Source organism: Manis javanica, chromosome 3 (assembly GCF_040802235.1).
Source record: "Manis javanica isolate MJ-LG chromosome 3, MJ_LKY, whole genome shotgun sequence".
NCBI classification, from domain to species: domain Eukaryota; kingdom Metazoa; phylum Chordata; class Mammalia; order Pholidota; family Manidae; genus Manis; species Manis javanica.
The window spans coordinates 33,851,720-33,873,610 of record NC_133158.1 but is presented as its reverse complement, the minus strand read 5'-3'; the positions used below and the strand labels follow the sequence as shown (position 1 = coordinate 33,873,610).

The following is a 21,891-nucleotide window of genomic DNA, read 5'->3' as shown; positions in this document are numbered from 1 at the left end:
AGTAGTTGATTTTATTTTTTGCCTGTGGTTAGTATTTGGTTGGTCTGCTTTCTTTGTTGTGATTTTATTTTCTCAGGTGACATCTATTTAGCCTTAGGAATGCTTCCATCTAGAGCAGTCCCTTTAAAATACCCTGTAGAGGTGTTTTGTGGGAGGCAAATTTCCTCAACTTTTGCTTCTCTGGGAATTGTTTAACCCCTCCTTCATATTTAAATGATAATCGTGCTGGATATGGTATTCTTGCTTCAAGGCCCTTCTGTTTCATTGTATTAAATATATCATGCCTTTATCTTTTGGCCTGTAAGGTTTCTGTTGAGAAGTCTGATGATAGCCTGATGGGTTTTCCTTTGTAGGTGACCTTTTTTCTCTCTCTGGCTGCCTTTAATACTCTGTCCTTGTCTTTGATCTTTGCCGTTTTAATTATTATGTGTCTTGGTGTTGTCCTACTTGGGTCCCTTGTGTTCGGAGATATGTGGGTTTCCTTTCTCTGAGAGACTATTTCCTCCCCCAGTTAGGGAAGTTTTCAGCAATTATTTCTTCAAAGACACTTTCTATCCCTTTTTCTCTCTTCTTCTTTTGGTACCCTTATAATGCGAATATTGTTCCTTTTAGATTGTTCACACAGTTCTCCTAATATTGTTTCATTCCTAGAGATCCTTTTGTCTCTCTCTGACTCAGCTTCTCTGTATTCCTGTTCTCTGATTTCTATTTCATTAATGGCCTCTTGCACCTCATCCAGGCTGCTCTCAAGTCCTTCTAGAGATTGTTTCATTTCTGTATTCTCCCTTCTGATTTGATCCCTTAGCTCTTGCGTACTTCCTTGCAGGTCCATCAGCATGGTTATGACTTTTATTCTGAATTCTTTTTCAGGAAGATTGGTTAATTCTAACTCCCTCTCTTGGGGGTTGTCTAGGTAATTCTGGACTGTACCAAATTCTTCTGCCTTTTCGTGGCGATAGAGGGAGTTGTAAGCAAGTGTGTGTCAGCTGGGAGAACAATGTCCCTTCCTGCTTGCTGGTCACCTTGCCCTTCTCCACTGCCTGTGTCTGTTATCCACACACCTGGAGCAGTCTCCCGAATAGTTCCATGACCTGCTGTGGGCGGGGTTGCTGTCAGGGTAGCCTAGAGCCCTAAAGGGAGTGGCAGGCGTGCAGGGTGTGCTCTCCTGCAAGAATGGCGACCATCTGCATCTTACCTTGGCCTCCTCTGCCTGCATCGGGCAGCTGGGTGCCGGTGGCGGCCTTTGTGTTTGGCCCAGGAAGCTGCGTGCTGGGAGAAGGCTCTGGGTGATTGCTGTGGGTGTGGTCGCTCTCAGGCTGCTCCGCTGCTGCGGGTGCGCACAGCCGCTTTCCAGTTGCTCGCCTGCTGCAGGTGGGGCTGCTCTCTGGCCACTCGGCTGCTGTGCCAGGGCTGCGCTGGCTGTTTATCGCCATGAGTGGCTTCAGGGCTGTGTTGCCACCCAGGGGGCTCGGCTGCCTGAAGTTCCTCAGGATTACCAGCCTGCTGGGCTGGGTGTGCCCGGATGATTCCATCTAGCTGTGAGGCCCCTGTCCCTTTAAGACTTTCAAAAAGTACTTGCTTTTCTTTTGTCCCAGGGTAGCTGGCTGCGGGGACCCACTCGCAGATTTTACTTTTCTGTTTCTCTAATATCCAGCACATCATGCAATGTGTGTCTGTGGTCCTGGTGTGGATGACTACAGCTGTTTATTTAGCAGTCCTGTGCTTCCACTCCCTCCCTGCCCCGAGTCCTTTCCTCCCTCCGGGGCGCTGGGGTGACGGGAGCACTTGGTTTCTGCTGGGCCGCAGCTTGTATCTTACCCCCTTTGGGAGATGCTGAGTTCTCGCAGATGTAGATGTAGCCTGGCTGTTGTATGGTATCCACTGGTCTCTCTTGTAGGAATAGTTGTATTTGTTGTATTTTCAAAAATATACATAGTTTTGGGAATAGATTTCCCCTTCCCTACTCACACCACCATCTTGGCTCCTCTGATCCTGTGTTTTTTGTCCTTTTTTTTGATGTGGTGGATGATGTTGATGGATTTTTGAATGTTGTACCATCCTTGCATCCCTGGGATGAATCCCACTTGATCTTGGTCTATGATCCTCTTGATGTATTTTTGAATTCGGTTTGCTAATATTTTGTTGAGTATTTTTGCATCTGTGTTCATCAGGGATAGTGGTATGTAATTTTCTCTTTTTGTGGTTTCTTTGCCTGGTTTTGGTATTAGTATGATGCTGGCCTCATAGAATGAGTTTGGAATACTCCCTCTTCTACTCTTTGGAAAACTTTAAGGAGGATGGGTATTAGGTCTTCACTAAATGTTTGATAAAATTCAGTGGTGAAGCCATCTGGTCCAGGGATTTGTTCTTACGTAGTTTTTTGATTACCAGTTCAATTTCGTTGCTGTTAATTGGTGTGTTCAGATTTTCTGTTTCTTCCTGGGTCAGCCTTGGAAGGTTGTATTTTTCTAGAAAGTTGTCCATTTCTTCTAGGTTATCCAGTTTGTTAGCATAGAATTTTTTTTAGTATTCTCTAATGATTCTTTGTAATTCTGTGGTGTCTGTAGTGATTTTTCGTTTCTCATTTCTGATTCTGTTTATGTGTGTAGATTTTTTTTTTCTTGATAAGTCTGGTTAGGGGTTTATCTATTTTGTTTATTTCCTCCAAGAATTATCTCTTGCTTTCATTGATTCTTTTTATTGTTTTATTCTTCTCGGTTTTATTTATTTCTACTTTAATGTTCATTATGTCCCTCCTTCTGCTAACTTTGGGCCTCATCTGTTCTTCTTTTTCTAGTTTCATTAGTTGTGAGTTTAGACAGTTTATATGGGATTGTTCTTCTTTCCTGAGGTAGGCCTCTATTGCAATATACTTTCCTCTTATCGCACAGCCTTGGCTATGTCCACAGATTTTGTGGTTTTTGAATTATTGTTGTCATTTGTCTCCATATATTTCTTGATCTCTGTTTTTATTTGGTCATTCATCCATTGGTTATTTAGGAGCATGTTGTGAAGCCTCCATGTGTGTGTGGGATTTTTCATTTTCTTTGCGTAATTTATTTCTAGTTTCATACCTTTGTTGTCTGAGAAACTGGTTTTTACAATTTCAATCTTTTTGAATTCATTGAGGTTCTTTTTGTGGCCTAGTTTATGATCTATTCTTGAAAATGCTCCATGTGCACTTGAGAAGAATGTGTATCCTGTTAGTTTTTGATGGACTGTTCTGTAGATGTCTGTTAGGTCCATCTGTTCTGATATGTTCTTCAGTGCCTCTGTCTCTTTACTTATTTTCTGCCTGGTGGATCTGTCCTTTGGAGTGAGTGGTGTTTTAAAGTCTCCCAAAATGAATGCATTGCATTCTATTTCCTCCTTTAATTCTGTTAGTATTTCTTTCACATATATTGGTGCTCCTATATTGGGTGCATATATGTTTATAATGGTTATATCCTCTTGTTGGACTGAGCCCTTTATCATTATGTAATGTCCTTCTTTATCTCTTGTTACTTTCTTTATTTTGAAGTCTATTTTGTCTGATACAAGTACTGCAACACCTGCTTTTTTGTCCCTGTTGTTTGCATGAAATATCTTTTTCTATCCCTTGACTTTTAGTCTGTGCATGTCTTTGGGTTTGAGGTGAGTCTCTTGTAAGCAGCATATAGATGGGTCTTGTTTTTTTATCCATTCAGTGACTCTGTGTCTTTTGATTGGTGCATTCAGACCATTTACATTTAAGGTGATAATTGATAGGTATGTACTTATTGCCATTGCAGACTTAAGATTCGTGGTTACCAAAGGTTCAGGGTTAACTTCCTTATTATCTAAGAGTCTAACTTAACTTACGTAATGTGCTATTACAAACACAATCTAAAGGTTCTTTTCTTTTTCTTCTCCTTTTTCTTCCTCCTCCATTCTTTATATATTAGGTATCATATTCTGTATACTTTGTTAATCTTTGGGGATAGTTAATTTAATTTTGCATTTGCTTAATATTTAGCTGTTCTACTTCTTTACTGTGTTTTTATTACCTCTGGTGACAGCTATTAAACCTTATGAGCACTTCCATCTATAGCTGTCCCTCCAAAATACGCTGTAGAGATGGTTTGTGGGAGGTAAATTCTCTCAGCTTTTCCTCATCTGGAAATTGTTTAATACCTCCTTCAAATTTAAGTGATAATCTTGCCAGATAAAGTAATCTTGGTTCCAGGCCGTTCTGCTTCATTGCATTAAATACATCATGCCACTCCCTTCTGGCTTGTAAGGTTTCTGCTGAGAAGTCTGATGATAGCCTGATGGGCTTTCCTTTGTATGTGATGTTATTTCTCTCTCTGGCTGCTTTTAGTAGTCTGTCCTTATCCTTGAATTTTGTCATTTCAATTAGTATATGTCTTGGTGTTGACCTCCTTGGTTCCCTTGTGTTGTGAGATCTGTGGAGCTCCATGGCCTGAGAGACTATCTCCTTCCCCAGATTGGGCAAGTTTTCAGCTATTACCTCTTCACAGATACTTTCTATCCCTTTTTTCTCTCTCTTCTTCTTCTGGTACCCCTATAATACAAATATTGTTCCGTTTGGATTGGTCTCAGTTCTCTTAAAATTCTTTCCTTCTTAGAGATCCTTTTTTCTCTCTATACCTCAGCTTCTTTGTATTCCTCTTCTCTAGTTTCTATTTCATTTATTGTCTCCCCCACCATATCTGATCTGCTTCCTGTATCTCCATAGTTCTCTTCAACAATTGGATCTCTGACCGGAATTCATTCCTGAGTTCTTCAATATCTTTCCGTACCTCCATGATAATGTTAATGATTTTTATTTTGAACTCCCTTTCTGGAAGATTCATGAGATCGATGTTATCTTTCTCAGAAGTTGTATTAATTTTACCTTGAACCAAGATCCTTTGGCGTTTCATATTTGTATATGGCGCCCTCTAGTGTATTGAAGCTCTGCTCTCTGGAACCGCTCAGCCCCTGAAGCAATGTTGGGGCTCTCAGAGGAGTGGTATTGGTGCCTCCGGGAAGGAAAGTGCTCCTTCCTGTTTCCCAGGTGCTTTGCCTGTCTCCACCGCCTGAACCAGTGAGCCGAGCACACAGGTATAAGCCTCTATGTTTGTGTTTGTAGTTGCTGTAGACAGGTCTTTCCTCTGGTTGGCCTAACTCCACGGTAGGGTTTGGTGGTTTGCAAGCCAGGTGAGGCTGGCCAGGAGAAAGGCGCAGTAGGCTGCGTATCACGGAGAGGGTCTTGGGGCTGTGTAGCCAGCCAGGGATCTGGTGCACCTGAAAATCATGAAAGCTCCCAACCTGCTGGGTAGAGTGCACCCGGACAATTTTGTCTACCTGTCCTTTCTCCTGAGCAGTAAGCTCTGTGCAATCCTTGCCCCTTTAGCAGCCCTCTTGGTAAGGGCTTCCTTCTTAGGAAGTCTCTCAGACCTCCTGCATTTCTTTTGTCCCAGAGCTGCCAGATATGGATCCCTGCTTTCCACACATGGATGGAATCTCAGTCTCTCCAGGAATTCTGCCTGCGTTTGCTTTCCAGCCCCTAATCATGAGAGTACCATGCAAGCACCATGAAATGTATGTTTGTGCTCCCAGAGCCAATCTCCAGAGTTAGGGATTCAGCAGTCCCAGACCTCCATTTCTTCCCCGCTATGTTTGTCTTCCCCACTCCTGGGGAAGGGCTTGGGTACCTCTGGGCCACAGCTTTGGTATGTTACCCTGTTCCATGCAGTCTGCTCTTTTCTCCAGGTGTATGCAGTCTGGTGCACTCCTCTTTCCTGTTGCTCTTTCAGGATCAGGTGTATTGATTATATTTTTGTATTATATGCGGTTTTAGGAGGAAGCCTCTGTCTCACCTCTCACACCACCATCTTTAATCCTCCTACTGAGTTCTTTATATTTTCTGGATATATGTCCGTTATGAGATACATGGTTTCATGATATCTTCTCCCAGTCTGTGGCTTATCTTTTCATTCTCTTAACAGTGTCTCTTGAAGAGCAGTTTATTTTCATGAAGTCTAATTTATCAGTTTTTTATTTTATGACCCATGCTTTTGATGTCATATCTGAAAACCTTTACCAAACCCAAGGTCACAAAGATTTTCTCCTATGTTTTTTCTAGAAGTTTTATAGCTCTAGGTTTTACATTTGTAATTATCTTTTTGGTTTTTTAAACTTAATCACAGCATAATCAGAAAATCCAGTCTGTATGATATACCAATTCTTGAAATTTATTTTTAGCTGTTTGTGTTACCTTCCAGACTTTTTTCCTAAGTATTTATGTTCACACTGTAGAAAGATACAGGTTGTTTAATTTGACATAAATAAATCACAATAGATATAATGTTGTGCCAGTTGCTTCTTTTTTTTTTGTTTACTTTAACTCAGGTATAACAGCATACATCGTTCTTTTTACTGTCATATAGTACTACACAGATAAGAGCCATATTTTTTTTAGCCTCTCCACTATAGAAGCACATTTAGGATGTTCCCAAATTTCCTTGAACATAAATAGGGTTGTAATAAACATCTTTGTTTGATGTGTCCTTGGGCTCACGTGAGTGTATTTCTCTAGATTAGAAGTGGAATTGCTGAGTCAAAAGCTGTCTGGATCAAGTTTTATCTTTTTCTTTTTTTAGAAATCACGTAGCTTTATATGCAAGAAGTAGCTGAATCATTGATTAGCTCAGTTGTCAATTCAGCAAGCCTTTATTGAGTATGGACTGTGTGACCCTTCTAGGAATTTTCAATTCCTTAAAACCCAGTACCCCCTTTTTATTGCAGTATTTTTTAATGACCCTTTTACTATAACAAAGTGGTACTCATAAGATACCCATTCATTAACAGGTAACTTCAAAAAATCAGTGTAGTACAATAACTATATTCAGGAGAAATAAAAGAAAAGCAGCTTATAGAGAAGTAATGTGTTTCATGTAAACACTCAGGTACAGCTATCATAGAAGATATATTCAGATAGTCATCACATAAACTACTTCAGCTGTGACTCAGGAGTATTAAAAAGGTGAAGCTATTTGCTAGATGAAATACAGACAGTGAACCTGGAATAAAATCAGTATTGGAATAAATAAGATTAGACTGATTTGTAATATGGTAAGAGAAAGTTGACGTGGAATTGTCAAAAAGGAGGAAATGAGTAGGAGGAAGTCCTTGTAAAAGAGCTTTACCACATTGTAAGTCTGGGAAAAGGAAATCCCAGGGCAAAACACCTCTAAAATCAAAATCAGTCAAAGGGAGAAATAGAGTTTAAAACTCTTTTATTGCTTGCAAACTGCAGTCTAGCGCTGTCTCTCTCCCCTGCTCCCGAAGGAAGCAAGCCAGCAAGCAAGCCAGCCCCACCCCTTAAACTCTCAGGTTCAGACACGCCCTCAGTTGCCCAGGTAATTATCCATTGACATGGAGATGAACTTCTCTCACCCCTGAGGATATGCAAATGAACTAAAGCCAGGCGTGATACTCTGGAAATGTTACAATTTTACCCACAGGCCACCCTTCCAGAAATATTGCCTTACAATCTACTCATTCTCCTTCTTCTGCAATCGTCCCTGGGTGCGAAAACTGGAACATTGTGTCCAGACTAATGACATAACAGTAGCAACAGCAATAAAATACAACACTCCTCAAGCCAGAGGATTCATCTAGGTTCAAAGTCTTATGCACATTTAAGTCTGTAGCTGGTCAGTTCCGTAGGCAGGCAGTAGTAATCATCATGTGGCACCTGCAGCCAGGGGGCACATTCAGGCCATAAGGACTGTAGGAGAAAATAACCTTAAGGGCGATAAGATACAAGTTTTAATGACACCAGCATAGGCAAATCTTGTCTATCAGGTAGGATACATGCAAGACAGTGGTCTTGTGATAAAATAGTGGCAGGAATAGGATCTTGTCCTGGTTTAGTATACCAGACTTTCACCACCCCCTCTCCCTGTGGGTGTTACATTTGGGTCAATATATAGGGCTACGGGAGGTACATGCACTGGCCATAAAGATAAAACAAAACTTCCCCACAAGATGCTCTTATCTCCTGGACATTTTGGGTACACTACCATGACCTTTGGGGGCCATTCAGCTGTTAACTCCAGGAATACACAGGAGGCCAGCTTCCAGGCCTTTCCCCCAAGGTGCCAGAGGGGCCAGTCCTCACTGATCCACATGTCGAAATGTCCAGGGCCACGTCCGTTCAACAGTGTGTCTAGGGTTTAATGCAGTAGGGTTTGGCAGCAGGCTGTTGCTCCGCTTGCCATATCCTGGCTTCAATAACTCTTCTTTGGTTTGGATGTACAATTGTAAAGGAGAGGCAGCAAGGTGCGTGAGCATATCCCCAGGGCTCAAAGCTCCTTTATGTGGCTTCTCATTCAAACGCCACAGCACTGTCCATAGGCAAACTGACCAACCCTGTAGACTGTTGGTGTCTGACTTAAGGCCAGATTTCAATAAACTGTTGTACCTCTCTATCATGCCTGCCCTGCTAGGATTATATGGTACATGAAATTTCCACTTTATTTCTAATTGCTGCACCCATTCTTGTAACACACGTACATTAAAGTGGGTGCCTTGATTGCTCTCAATCACCTGTGGCTGGCCGTAGGCTGCAAAGAGACGCTCCAGGCTCATCAGTAGCCGTGTCCACACAAGTCATGGCATACCAATATCCTTCTGATATGGGCAGAGGCCCAATATAGTTTATTTGCCACCTGACAAGGGGTACTGGCCCGCTTATTATTGTCCCATGTTGCTATGGGGCTTGGTGTAGGTTCCTCTTAGAGCACACAAGGCACTCCTTCCAGGCTCTGGTGACTTCTTCAAAGGTCAGTGGCAAGCCCCACCTACGGGCTACAGCCCACACTGTCTTCTGCCCCACATGCAACAAATGCTGGTGTAGCCATTGGGCCACATCAGAGGCAGGCTTTCCTTCTGGCCAGCACACTGGGCCAATGTGTCTGCTTCATCATTCCCTGGGGATGCCAAAGGCAAATGGCCAGTCACATGATATACAGTAACAGTCTTAGTCTGACCAGAGGCCCATAGGTCTTGCCACAACTCTTGCCCCAAAGGGGCTGGTGACTAACCATCCAGTTGGCATGATACCATGTTAGTAGCTACAGGGTCAAGCCCTGATAGACGGCCCAGCTGTCCGTGCAGACAACTATGGCAGAAGGCTCCTGGGTGATCACGAGCCATACTGCCTGTAACTCAGCCCATTGACTGCTCTTCGCCTCTCCATCCTCCATCCATATTGTCTCAGTCTTAGGATGGAAAGCCACAGCCCTCCACTTTGGGGGCTGCCCATGACTGGAGCCATCTGTCTACCAAGCATCTTCAGGTATAGGGGCTTTTCCCTCCTCATAAGGAGTCTCAGCTACCAAGGGCTGAAAAGCAAGTTCATCCTGCTCTCCACTGGTATAGGTCACTGGCCCCAATAAGCGTTGGAGTTCCCCACTTAAGGGGCTAGTAGAGAGGGCACTGCGCTGTTGTAAATATGCCCCACATTTGGCCAGTGTAGGTGTCTGTGCCACGCCACTCCGTGGCCTTTGGGTCCAGTCTTGCACCCACCCCATGATGGGATAGGAGGTTATTACCTTCATCGGAGCTTTTCCAACAATGGGCTCTGTAGCCAGCAAAGCGTGGTACACAGCAGCCAGTTGCTTCTCTATCAAAGTGTACTGAACTTCTATTCCTTTCCATAGTTGTGACCAGAATCCAATAGGTTGGCCTGTCAGTTTAAGCCACTGCTAAAGACCCCATCCATAACCATCTTCAATTACATGAACATCCAGTTCACAGGGTCTTGATGAGTCCATTACATTCAAGGTCTGTACGGCCTTGACTGCCCGCCTGGCAGCAGTAAAAGCAGCTGCACATGTCTCATCCCAGTCCCACCTGATGCGCTTTTGTACCACCTGGTATAAGGGCTTCAGAATTTGTGCCAAGTCTGGTATAAACAGTGTCCAGTAGCCCAAAAGAGCAGAGCCAAAAACTCTTAGAATACTACCATGGTGGTAGGGGTGGGGAAAGCCTGGACCTTGTCTATAACTGCTTCAGGAACACCTTTAATTTTACCTGACCAGACAACCCCCAAGAATTTCAGACAAACCAGGTCCCTGAACCTTGGTACTGTTCACAGCCCTTCCTTTTTCCTGTAGATGTTGCAACAGTCTAGGAACTGCCTCTTCTAAATCTGAAAGAGAATCAGATGTGAGCATATCATCAATGTAGTGATATAACTGCACTGTTTGCAGTTTCTTCCATGTGATCAAGTCCTGGGCTACAAGTCATGACAGATGGTGGGACTGTGGAGATATTCCTGTGGGAGGACAGTGAATGTCTACTGCCAGCCTTCCCACATGAAGGTAGACAGTTCCTGGCTTTCCTGTGCTATGTCAATAGAAAAGAAAGCATTAGCAAGATCTACTACATAATGAGATATGTTCCCAGCTCATGGCTGAGGGTGTCCAGAATGTCTGGAGACAGCAGCATGCAAAGGGGGTGTGACTTTATTCAATTCCCTGTAGTCCACAGTCATACACCAGGAGCTGTCTGGCTTTCTCACTGGCCGCACTGGGGAATTAAAAGGACTATGAGTGGGCTTTATGATGCTCACCTTCTCCAACTCCTGAAGAATTTCTCCAATTTCCTTGTGCTCCCCCGCCCCAGGCAATTTATACTGCTTAGTATTTGTCACCCACGGAGGTACAGGCGGAGCTATAGGTGGGTGCTTAGCATGTCCCCTCAGAACTGCCTTTACCACAGGTACCCTCAGTCTGAACTCACCTGCAGTGGTCTGTAACCAAAGGCCCTGCAGGATATCTACCCCCAAAATATATTCAGCGATGGGAGAAATGTACACGGTATTCTCCTTTGGGGGTAAATGCCCTATCACCAATGAGATTGGGCTTTCTTCACTCTAATTGCCTTACCCCCATAGCCATCTATTGCAGGGGTCCCAGGAGAATGCTCAGGGTTGCCGTGAATCAAACAACACTCAACTCCTGTGTCCACCAGTGCCAGAACAGGTACATTCACAGGGGACTACAAGTCATGACAGATGATGGGACTGTGGAGATATCCCTGTGGATATTGCTAATTCTACATGTCTGGTCCCCACTGTGTCCCCCAAGGTGGGGACTTTGACCCCCCACCCACCCACCCAGTCTAACCACAATGCCCAATCATCATCTTGTGGGAGTAAGGACTCAGGCAAATCCTGAGTACTGTCTCCTATGAAGTTTTGAAGGGACACAGGCCAGGCATGAGGCCTTGACTCTCGGTTCAGTGTCCTGGACTTCAGCAGTTGGAACTGCTGCTCTGGCTTTAAATGGTGCCAAAATTCTAACAATATTCTGTTGGGCTGCCCATCGAGTTTTTCTTTCACTACTCCATCCTTTATCAAATCCACCCACGTCTGAGTCCTTGAGACCTTCTTGGAGCCTTTTGCACTTCCCCTTTCAGTCGTGGCCTGTACTTCCCTCTGTGCCCTTATTGTTTCAACCTCCCCAAGATCTGCTAAAGTATGGGTAGCCTCACTTATGGGTTGCCCTAGGTGTGGGGCAGAGATCCAGAGAGAGATGTGGGAGCTGTATGCCAGGTTTCTCATTCCTGTAGTGAACACCTCATCAGTGCCCTGGGGGTCCATATTATAGATGATATTTTTCATACCCAATTCCCTCAGTACCTGTTGGAGCTCTGCATATGTTTTCCAACTACTGGGAAAACATGGTAAATCACTCTGATTATGCCAGACTATCTTGATGGCAGCTGTCAGCCATTCTAGGAATGTCTGATTCCCTGAGGCATGACAGGCATTTTGTATCTGCTGCAGGATGGAAGGGTGAGTTATCAGGGAAGCCATTCTACTCATCTCAGTACCCGACACAGTAGTGTTTTCCACCCTCATATCCCAGAGACGTAAAAGCCATCTAGGCAGAGATTCTGATGGCCTCTGCCTACACCAGATGCTCATGTCCACCAGCTCATCCTGGGTATAGGGGCGGAGTGTGGAGTCCTCCAGAACCTGGGGAGGGGGCCACTTCTCCCCCTGTGGAGCCCGCGGTTGTTCCGTATTTGTTTTCTTAATTACAGCTGGGTGGGCCTTTGAAACTGGAGAAGAAGGTACCCCTGGAGGTAGCCTGGGTCACAGATCCACCAGTGGCCCCGCCACCTCTTCTTGGGCTCCTCCACCAATGGCTCCTCCTCCACCATTTCCGTGCCTGAAGGCATTACCCTTTCCTCCCCCTCCCCTACGGCCTCCTGCAATGTGGCTTTTCCTGCTGCCTTCTTCCTTGCTGCTAAGGAGTCTTCTAGGAGCGTGACCTGTCTTTTCAGTAACTGTCTCTCTTCTTTAATAGCATCCCATAGGTTATCGCACAGCTCCTCCAAGTGATGTTGAAGTGTGTCTCTCTCCCTCCTCGCTAACCCTCTGGATAATCCTCTCTTTTCCTGTATAACATTTTCCACTATCTGGATGAAAAGAGACCCTACAATGCCAGCTGCTACATGGCCCCCTAAGGTCGCCAAGCAGTCTTCCAATTCACGGAGGGCTAATTCTGCAGCTTCGGTGTTTCCCCTCCTCCCCAGTTCTGGGAAAGGCCCCTCCCCTCTAAGAGGTACTTTCCTAGACCAATTCCCCACTAGGGGTTCCCAATTTGGAAGCCCCATAGCTGGGGGGATAGTAACAGGTGAAGCAGCACCCTCTGCTGCTGCATCCACCGGGGCCTCCCTACCATCTACAGGAGCAGCCCTCCCAAAAGTCACACCCATTATGACAGCTTTCGGGTTCAGAGGCACCCTGCCGACTGCTGTCAGATGTAAGTCCGGGGAGAGGAAATCCCTGGGTAAAATACCTCTAAAAACTGAAATCAGTCAAAGGGAGAAAAAGTTGAAAACCCGTTTATTGCTTACGAAATGCAGTCCAGGGTTGTCTCTCACCCCTGCTCCGGAAGGAAGCAAGCCAGCAAGCAAGCCCCTCCCCTTAAACTCTCAGGTTCAGACAGGCCCTCAGTTGCTCAGGTAATTATCCATTGACATGGAGATGAACTTTTCTCTACCCCTGATGAAATGCAAATGTACTAAAGCCAGGTGAGATACTCTGTAGGACTGTGCCTAAATAATTTCCTATGGTATCTTGAGACAAAATAGTGAGTCTATCACCTTTCTTAAAACCTTACTGCACTTGAGGTATATATATGTTTGTTTGTTTGTTTGTTTGTTTGTTTGTTTGTTTTTTGAGGTGTAAATCTTTTGTGTCTGATACTTTAAAAAGACTTTGGAGACCATATCCTTTTACTAGTCACAGGAAATAGGGGATTTAGAAACAAAACCATTTTGTCTACCAAAAAATCCAAAAGCAAAAACCTAACATGCTAGAGGTGTCATGTCTTCCACTGTGCACTTGATTTCCTCAGGGAAATTGTAATAGGAATTCTTTATGTTTATATAATACATTCTACTTTACGGCCTCATTAGTCCTTCAAATATCCTGTGATGTAAGAAGTATTAACCTCAATTTTACCAGTGAGTAAAAAACAGATTCAGAACAATTAAGGGACTTGTCCAAACAGAAGCTGGCATTGTATCTAAGTGTAATGTGTTTCTATGTAGCTAGCTGTCTACCAGGATGATTCAGTTTAGATTTGTAGTGCAGAAATACAGCCTAGTTTTAAAATATCTTCAGTAGCAGTTCTTTAATAAGCAAGGTGAGTGCAGTTATTTTTCACAGTAGTTTCATATATCATAGCATTTAAAAAAATCTTGTTTTTTCCTGAATGTGTGGAAGAGTTATTCTTTTAAAAATGAGGAAAAGGAAATATGAAGAACACTGCCCATTATCTCAGATGTGGGGTGGAAAATAAGATCATTCATAATACCAAATTGTAGCAATTGTTAAAAGGTAATTTTGTTTTGGAAACACATTTTAAAATTTCATTATAAAAGTAATAAAACGAGGTAGGAGCCAAGATGGCGGTGTGAGTAGAGCAGCGGAAATCTCCCAAAACTACATATATTTATGAAAATATAACAAAGACAACTCTTCCTAGAAGAGAGACCAGAAGACACAGGACAACATCCAGACCACATCCACACCTGCGAGAACCCAGCACCTCGTGAAGGGGGTAAGATACAAGCCCCAGCCTGGTGGGACCTGAGCGCCCCTCACACCAGCTCTGGGCGGGAGGAGAGGAGTCAGAGCGGGGAGGGAGAGGGAGCCCAGGACTGCTGAACACCTAGCCCCAGCCATCTGTACCAGAGCGCAGACACAGTGCATGCGTGGGGTGCTGGAAACTAGGGAAACAGGACAGTAAGACCTGTGAGTGGGTCCCTGAGGCCGGCGCCCTGGGGACAAAGAAAAGCGATTGCTTTTTGGAAGTCTTAAAGGGACAGGGACCCTACAGCCAGACGGAAGCGTCCTGGGACACTAAGTCAAGCAGCAGGGAATCTGGGGAACTCTGGGCGCTCTAAACCCCTGGGCAACAGGGAGCACGGAGGCCCCTCACGGAGATAAATAGCCTCCCGGCCACTCCCCCTCCAACGGGGCTCCACCATATCAGAGCGGCAGCCTGAGGCAGGCCACGCCCACTGGACAGCAGAGATAAACTCCACGGCAGCCGGGAAGGAATCAGAAGCCCTGTCTGCGCACAGCTGCCCAGCACAAGCCACTAGAGGTTGCTGTTCTCCCAGGAGAGGAAGGCCACAAACCAACAAGAAGGAAAGTTCTTCCAGCTGTCACTTGTGCCAGCTCTGCAAACTATCTCTATCGCCATGAAAAGGCAAAATTTCAGGTAGACCAAGATAACAGAGTCAACACCTGAGAAGGAGACAGACCTAACCAGTCGTCCTGAAAAGGAATTCAAAATAAAAATCATAAACATGCTGTCAGAGATGGAGAGAAATATACAAGAGCTAAGGGATGAAGTCCAGAGGGAGATTACAGATGCCCAGAGGGAGATTACAGACGTCTGAAAGGAGATTACAGAACTGAAACAAACTCTGGAAGGATTTATAAGCAGAATGGATAAGATGCAAGAGGCCATTGATGGAATAGAAACCAGAGAACAGGAACGCATAGAAGCTGACACAGGAGAGATAAAAGGATCTCCAGGAATGAAACAATATTAAGAGAACCGTGTGACCAATCCAAAAGGAACAATATCCATATTATAGAGGTACCAGAAGAAGAAGAGAGAGAAAAAAGGGATGAAAAGTGCCTTTGAAGAAATAATTGCTGAAAACTTCCTCAAACTGGGGGAGGAAATAATCGAACAGAGCACGGAAATACACAGAACTCCCAACAGAAAGGACCCAAGGAGAACAACACCAAGACACATAATAACTAAAAGGGCAAGGATCAAAGGCAAGGAAAGAGTTTTAAAGGCAGCTAGAGAGAAAAAGGTCACCTATAAAGGAAAACCCATCAGGCTATCATCAGACTTCTCAACAGAAACCTTACAGGCCAGAAGAGAATGGCATGATATATTTAATGCAATGAAACAAAAGGGCCTTGAACCAAGGATACTGTATCCAGCACGACTATCATTTAAATATGAAGGAGGGATTAAACAATTCCCAGAGAAGCAAAGGTTGAGGGAATTTGCCTACCACAAACCACCTCTACAGGGAATTTTAGAGGGACTGTTCTAGATGGGAGCACTCCTAAGACTAAACAGATGTCACCAGAGAAAATAAAATCACAGCAAAGAAAGCAGACCAACCAAATACTAACTACAGGCAAAAAGTAAAATCAACTACCCACTAAAAGCAGTTAAAGGGAACATGAAAGAGCACAGAATAAAACAACCAACATATAAAGAATGGAGGAGGAGGAATAAGAAGGGAGAGAAGAAAAGAATCTCCAGACAGTGTATTAACATCTCAATAAGTGAGCTAAGTTAGGCAGGAAGATACTAAAGAGGCTAACCTTGAACCTTTGGTAACCACGAATCTAAAGCCTGCAATGGCAATAAGTACATTTCAGTAGTCACCCTAAATGTAAATGGACTGAATGCACCAATCAAAAGACACAGAGTAATAGAATGGATAAAAAAGCAAGACCCATCTATATGCTGCTTACAAGAAACTCACCTCAAACCCAAAGACATGCACAGATTAAAAGTCAAGGAATGGAAAAACATATCTCAGGCAAACAACAGAGAGAAGAAAGCAGGGGTTGCAGTACTAGTATCAGACAAAATAGACGTCAAAACAAAGAAAGTAACAGATAAAGAAGGACATTACATAATGATAAAGGGCTCAGTCCAACAAGAGGATATAACCATTCTAAATATATATGCACCCAGCACAGGAGCACCAACATATGTGAAACAAATACTAACAGAACTAAAGGGGGAAATGGAATGCAATGCATTGATTTTAGGAGACTTCAACACGCCACTCACCCCAAAGGATAGATCCACTGGGTAGAAAATAAGTAAGGACACGGAGGCACTGAACAACACACTAGAACAGATAGACCTAATAGACATCTATAGAACTCTACATCCAAAAGCAACAGGATATACATTCTTCTCAAGTGCACATGGAACATTCTCCAGAATGGACCACATACTAGCTCACAAAAAGAGCCTCAGTAAATTCCAAAAGATTGAAATTCTACCAACCAACTTTTCAGACCACAAAGGTATAAAACTAGAAATAAATTCTACAAAGAAAACAAAAAGGCTCACAAACACATGGAGGCTTAACAAAGTGCTCCTAAATAATCAACAGATCAACGAACAAATTAAAATACAGATCAAAGAATATATGGAAACAAATGAAAACAACAACACAAAGCCCCAACTTCGATGGGATGCAGCGAAAGCAGTCTTAAGAGGAAAGTATAAAGCAATCCAGGCATATGTAAAGAAGGAAGAACAATCCCAAATGAATAGTCTAACATCACAATAATCGAAACTGGAAAAAGAAGAACAAATGAGGCCTAAAGTCAGCAGAAGGAGGGACATAATAAAGATCAGAGAAGAAATAAACAAAATTGAGAAGGATAAAACAATAGAAAAAATCAGTGAAACCAAGAGCTGGTTCTTTGAGAAAATAAACAAAGTAGATAAGCCTCTAGCCACTTATTAAGAGAAAAAGAGAATCAACACACATCAACAGAAACAGAAATGAGAATGGAAAAATCACGACACACTCCACAGAAATTCAAAGAATTATTAAAGACTACTGTGAAAACCTGTATGCTAACAAGCTGGAAAACCTAGAAGAAATGGACAACTTCCTAGAAAAATACAACCTTCCAAGACTGACCAAGGAAGAAACACAAAAGTTAAACAAACCAATTACGAGCAAAGAAATGGAAGCGGTAATCAAAAAACTACCCAAGACCAAAACCCCCGGGCCAGATGGATTTACCTCGGAATTTTATCAGACACACAGAGAAGACATAATACCCATTCTCTTTAAAGTTTTCCAAAAAATAGAAGATGAGGGAATACTCCCACACTCATTCTATGAAGCCAACATCACCCTAATACCAAAACCAGGCAAAGACCCCACCAAAATAGAAAATTACAGACCAATATCCCTGATGAACTTAGATGCAAAAATACTCAATAAAATCTTAGCAAACCGAATTAAAAAATATATCAAAAGGATCATACACCATGACCAAGTGGGATTCATCCCAGGGATGCAAGGATGGTACAACATTCGAAAATCCATCAACATCATCCACCACATCAACAAAAAGAAGGACAAAAACCACATGATTATCTCCATAGATGCTGAAAAAGCATTCGACAAAATTCAACATCCATTCATGATAAAAACTCTCAGCAAAATGGGTATAGAGGGCAAGTACCTTAACATAATAAAGGCTGTATATGATAAACCCACAGCCAACATCATACTGACCAGCAAGAAGCTGAAAGCTTTTCCTCTGAGATGGGGAGCAAGACAGGGATGCCCACTCTCCCCACTGTTATTTAACATAGTACTGGAGGTCCTAGCCATGGCAATCAGACAAAACAAAGAAATACAAGGAATCCAGATTGGTAAAGAAGAAGTTAAACTGTCACTATTTGCAGATGTCATGGTATTGTACATAAAAAACCCTAAAGACTCCACGTCAAAACTACTAGAACTGATATTGGAATATAGCAAAGTTGCAGGATACAAAATTAACGCACAGAAATCTGTGGCTTTCCTATACACTAACAATGAACCAATAGAAAGAGAATCAGGAAAACAACTCCATTCACAATTGCATCAAAAAGAATAAAATACCTAGGAATAAACCTAACCAAAGAAGTGAAAGAACTATACCCTGAAAACTACAAGTCACTCTTAAGAGAAATTAAAGGGGACACTAACAAATGGAAACTCATCCCATGCTCGTGGCTAGGAAGAATTAATATTGTCAAAATGGCCATCCTGCCCAAAGCAATATACAGATTTGATGCAATCTCTATCAAATTACCAGGAACATTCTTCAATGAACTGGAACAAATAGTTCAAAAATTCATATGGAAACACCAAAGACCCCAAATAGCCAAAGCAATCTTCAGAAAAAAGAATAAAGTGGGGGGGGGGTATCTCACTCCCCAACTTCAAGCTCTACTACAAAGACATAGTAATCAAGACAATTTGGTACTGGCACAAGAACAGAGCCACAGACCAGTGGAACAGATTAGAGACTCCAGACATTAATCCAAACATATATGGTCAATTAATATTTGATAAAGGAGCCATGGACATACAATGGGGAAATGACGGTCTCTTCAACAGATGGTGTTGGCAAAACTGGACAGCTACGTCTAAGAGAATGAAACTGGACCATTGTCTAAACCCATACACATAAGTAAATTCGAAATGGATCAAAGACCTGAATGTAAGTCAAGAAACCTTAAAACTCTTAGAAAAAAACATAGGCAAAAACCTCTTAGACATAAACATGAGTGACCTCTTCTTGAACATATCTCCCCGGGCAAGGAAAACAACAGCAAAAATGAACAAGTGGGACTATATCAAGCTGAAAAGCTTCTGTACAGCAAAAGACACCATCAATAGAACAAAAAGGTACCCTACAGTATGGGAGAATATATTTGTAAATGGCAGATCTGATAAAGGCTTGACATCTAAAATATATAAAGAGCTCACCCACCTCAACAAACAAAAAACAAATAATTGAATTAAAAAATGGGCAGAGGAACTGAACAGTTTTCCAAAAAAGAAATTCAGATAGCCAACAGACACATGAAAAGATGCTCCACATCGGTAATTATCAGAGAAATGCAAATTAAAACCACAGTGAGGTATCACCTCACACCAGTATGGATGGCTACCATCCAAAACATAAACAACAACAAATGTTGGCGAGGTTGTGGAGAAAGGGGAACCCTCCTACACTGCTGGTGGGAATGTAAATTAGTTCAACCATTGTGGAAAGCAGTATGGACGTTACTCAAAATGCTCAAAATAGACTTATCATTTGACCCAGGAATTCCACTCCTAGGAATTTACCCTAAGAATGCAGTAGCCCAGTTTGAAAAAGACAGATGCACCCCTATGTTTATTACAGCACTATTTACAATAGCCAAGAATTGGAAGCAACCTAAGTGTCCATCAGTAGATGAATGCATAAAGAAGATGTGGTGCATATACACAATGGAACATTATTCAGCCATAAGAAGAAAACAAATCCTACCATTTGCAATAACATGGATGGAGCTAGAGGGTATTATGCTCAGTGAAATAAGCCATGCAGAGAAAGAGAAATACCAAATGATTTCACTCATCTGTGGACTATAAGAAAAAAGGAAAAACTGAAGGAACAAAACAGCAGCAGAATCACAGAACCCAAGAATGGAGTAACAGGTACCGAAGGGAAAGGGACTGGGGAGGATGGGTGGGTAGGAAGCGATAAGAGGGGGAAGAAGAAAGGGGGTATTATGATTAGCATGCATAATGTGGGGGGGGTGTAGAAAGGGGAAGGCTGTGCAACACAGAGAAGATAAGTAGTGATTTTACAACATTTTGCTATGCTGATGGACAGTGACTGTAATGGGGTTTGTGGGGGGGACTTGGTGTAGGGGACAGCCTAGTAAACATGATATTCTTCATGTAATTGTAGATTAATTACAAAAAAAAAGAGGGGGATTACTCCCTGATAGGATAAAATTAACTGCAAATCAACGATTAATGCATACTTTACATATACTGAATTTTGATCTTTTAAAGGGTGTCAGATGATCAGCTATGGAAGTACATTTTTCTGATAATACTCCTTTCTCTTAAAAAAAAAGCAGTTCCTGTGTGGTGATCTCCAATAGGTTCTTCACAGTGGTATAAAGGTGATATCAAAGTGTGGGCAAAGGGTTTTTTCGTGTTTATACAGAGGATCAAAGCCTAATTTGGCTACCCAGAAAACGAATTAAGATATGATATGAAGAACTTCCAACATCAACATCCTCTGGAAGAGTCATTCCAGAAGATGATCATCAATAAACTTCAACAAAGATCCTGGCGCTGTTGCAGTTGTAGCTGCATTCATCCCACCGGTTCCTGGACTTGCTATTGGAATGAAGAAGGAGATATCTAAGCTGGCCTGTGCATACAGTAAAACAACAAGTTTGACTGGATCTATACTGTCGGAACCCGACCAAGAATTAGGAGAAGTGCAAGTTGCAGTGCTCCAAAATCGTGCGACTATTGACTATCTACTGTTAAAAGAACATATGGGATGTGAACAGTTCCCAGGAATGTGTTGTTTTAATTTGTCTGATTTTTCTCAAACTATTCAAATTCAATTAGACAATATCCATCATATCATTGATAAGTTTTCACAAATGCCTAGGGTGCTTAACTGGTTTTCTTGGTTTCACTGGATATGGCTGGTAATTGTAGGTCTGCTTTGGTTATATAGCTGTATTCCTATCATGTTAATGTGTGTATGCAATTTAATTAGTAATTTAAAACCTATACATGCTTATGTTACTCTACAAGAAGATATGTGAAAGAAATAATCAATCTGCCCATGTTTTCTTCTGTCTACTACTTCTATAGCTTTTCTTCTTCCTTCCTAATTACAACCCTTTAGTAGAATTCGTGCCTCATATCGAAATTACTGAGTATCATAATTCTTCCAAGTGGTAAAGATACCTCAAGACAAATGCTGGGCATAGAAGCCACAGGGCATAAATCTGCAAAGAAGTAAAAAGCTAACCTTTTCAGACAATACTGCTTCTCTCTCACTTACCAACTTTACATTTCCCTGTATGGCCCCGGAAGATGACTGGTTAGCCAGAGATGGGTAAGATTCCTCAAGGGAGGAACAACCTAAGACAGGCACAGTTGCAGGGGGGCCATCAGGTGAGAAATTGGGGATCAACAGAGGTGAGGCTTAGAACCTCACCCCCCCGTTTTGAGAGAAATCTTCTGCATCCGTGGATGTTTTGTTGCCCTTGTCTAACTTCGATTAATACTTAGTCTATAGGCACAAACCTGATCATCTGTATTTGCCCTCTTACAGCACTAAATCATGTTTTCTACCTTTATCTTGCATCTACCTACCACTTTCAGCATTTTATTAAAAAAAATAATAAAAATAATAGGGAGAAATGTGGGATTCACATATAAATCAAGTATAAAAATCAAATGAATAATCATATTTGACCTGATTGTTTATAGTTCGTGATATGCAATCAAAACTGAAAGTTTCTGTGATATGATTGCCCTTGCAGTATTCACCATGTAAGAACTTATTCACTATGAAAGAACTTGTTCACCATGTAAGAACTTGTTTGTTATGCTTCAGAAGATTAAAGACTGTTGACAATTAGGCTTGGGGTTGAGTAATGATCGTGCATTGAGTCCCCTATACCGAATTTTATTGTTGTTAACCATTTGATCAATAAATATGAGAGATGCCCTCTA

The 21,891-nt window shown here is 42.4% G+C and overlaps 1 protein-coding gene across 8 annotated transcripts in view; it reads left to right on the top strand.

Moving 5' to 3' along the window:
• Positions 1 to 21,891, top strand: part of NR2C2 (nuclear receptor subfamily 2 group C member 2) — a 149,150-nt gene that overhangs the window by 44,335 nt on the left and 82,924 nt on the right. The window contains exon 1 of one of the 8 annotated variants that reach the window (XM_073231080.1): positions 14,094 to 14,114. The exons of the other annotated variants lie outside the window; for them this stretch is intronic. The gene's annotated coding sequence lies outside the window, so the exon portion shown is untranslated. Of the gene's footprint in view, positions 1 to 14,093; positions 14,115 to 21,891 lie in introns of those variants that run through there. 8 annotated transcript variants of the gene reach the window in all.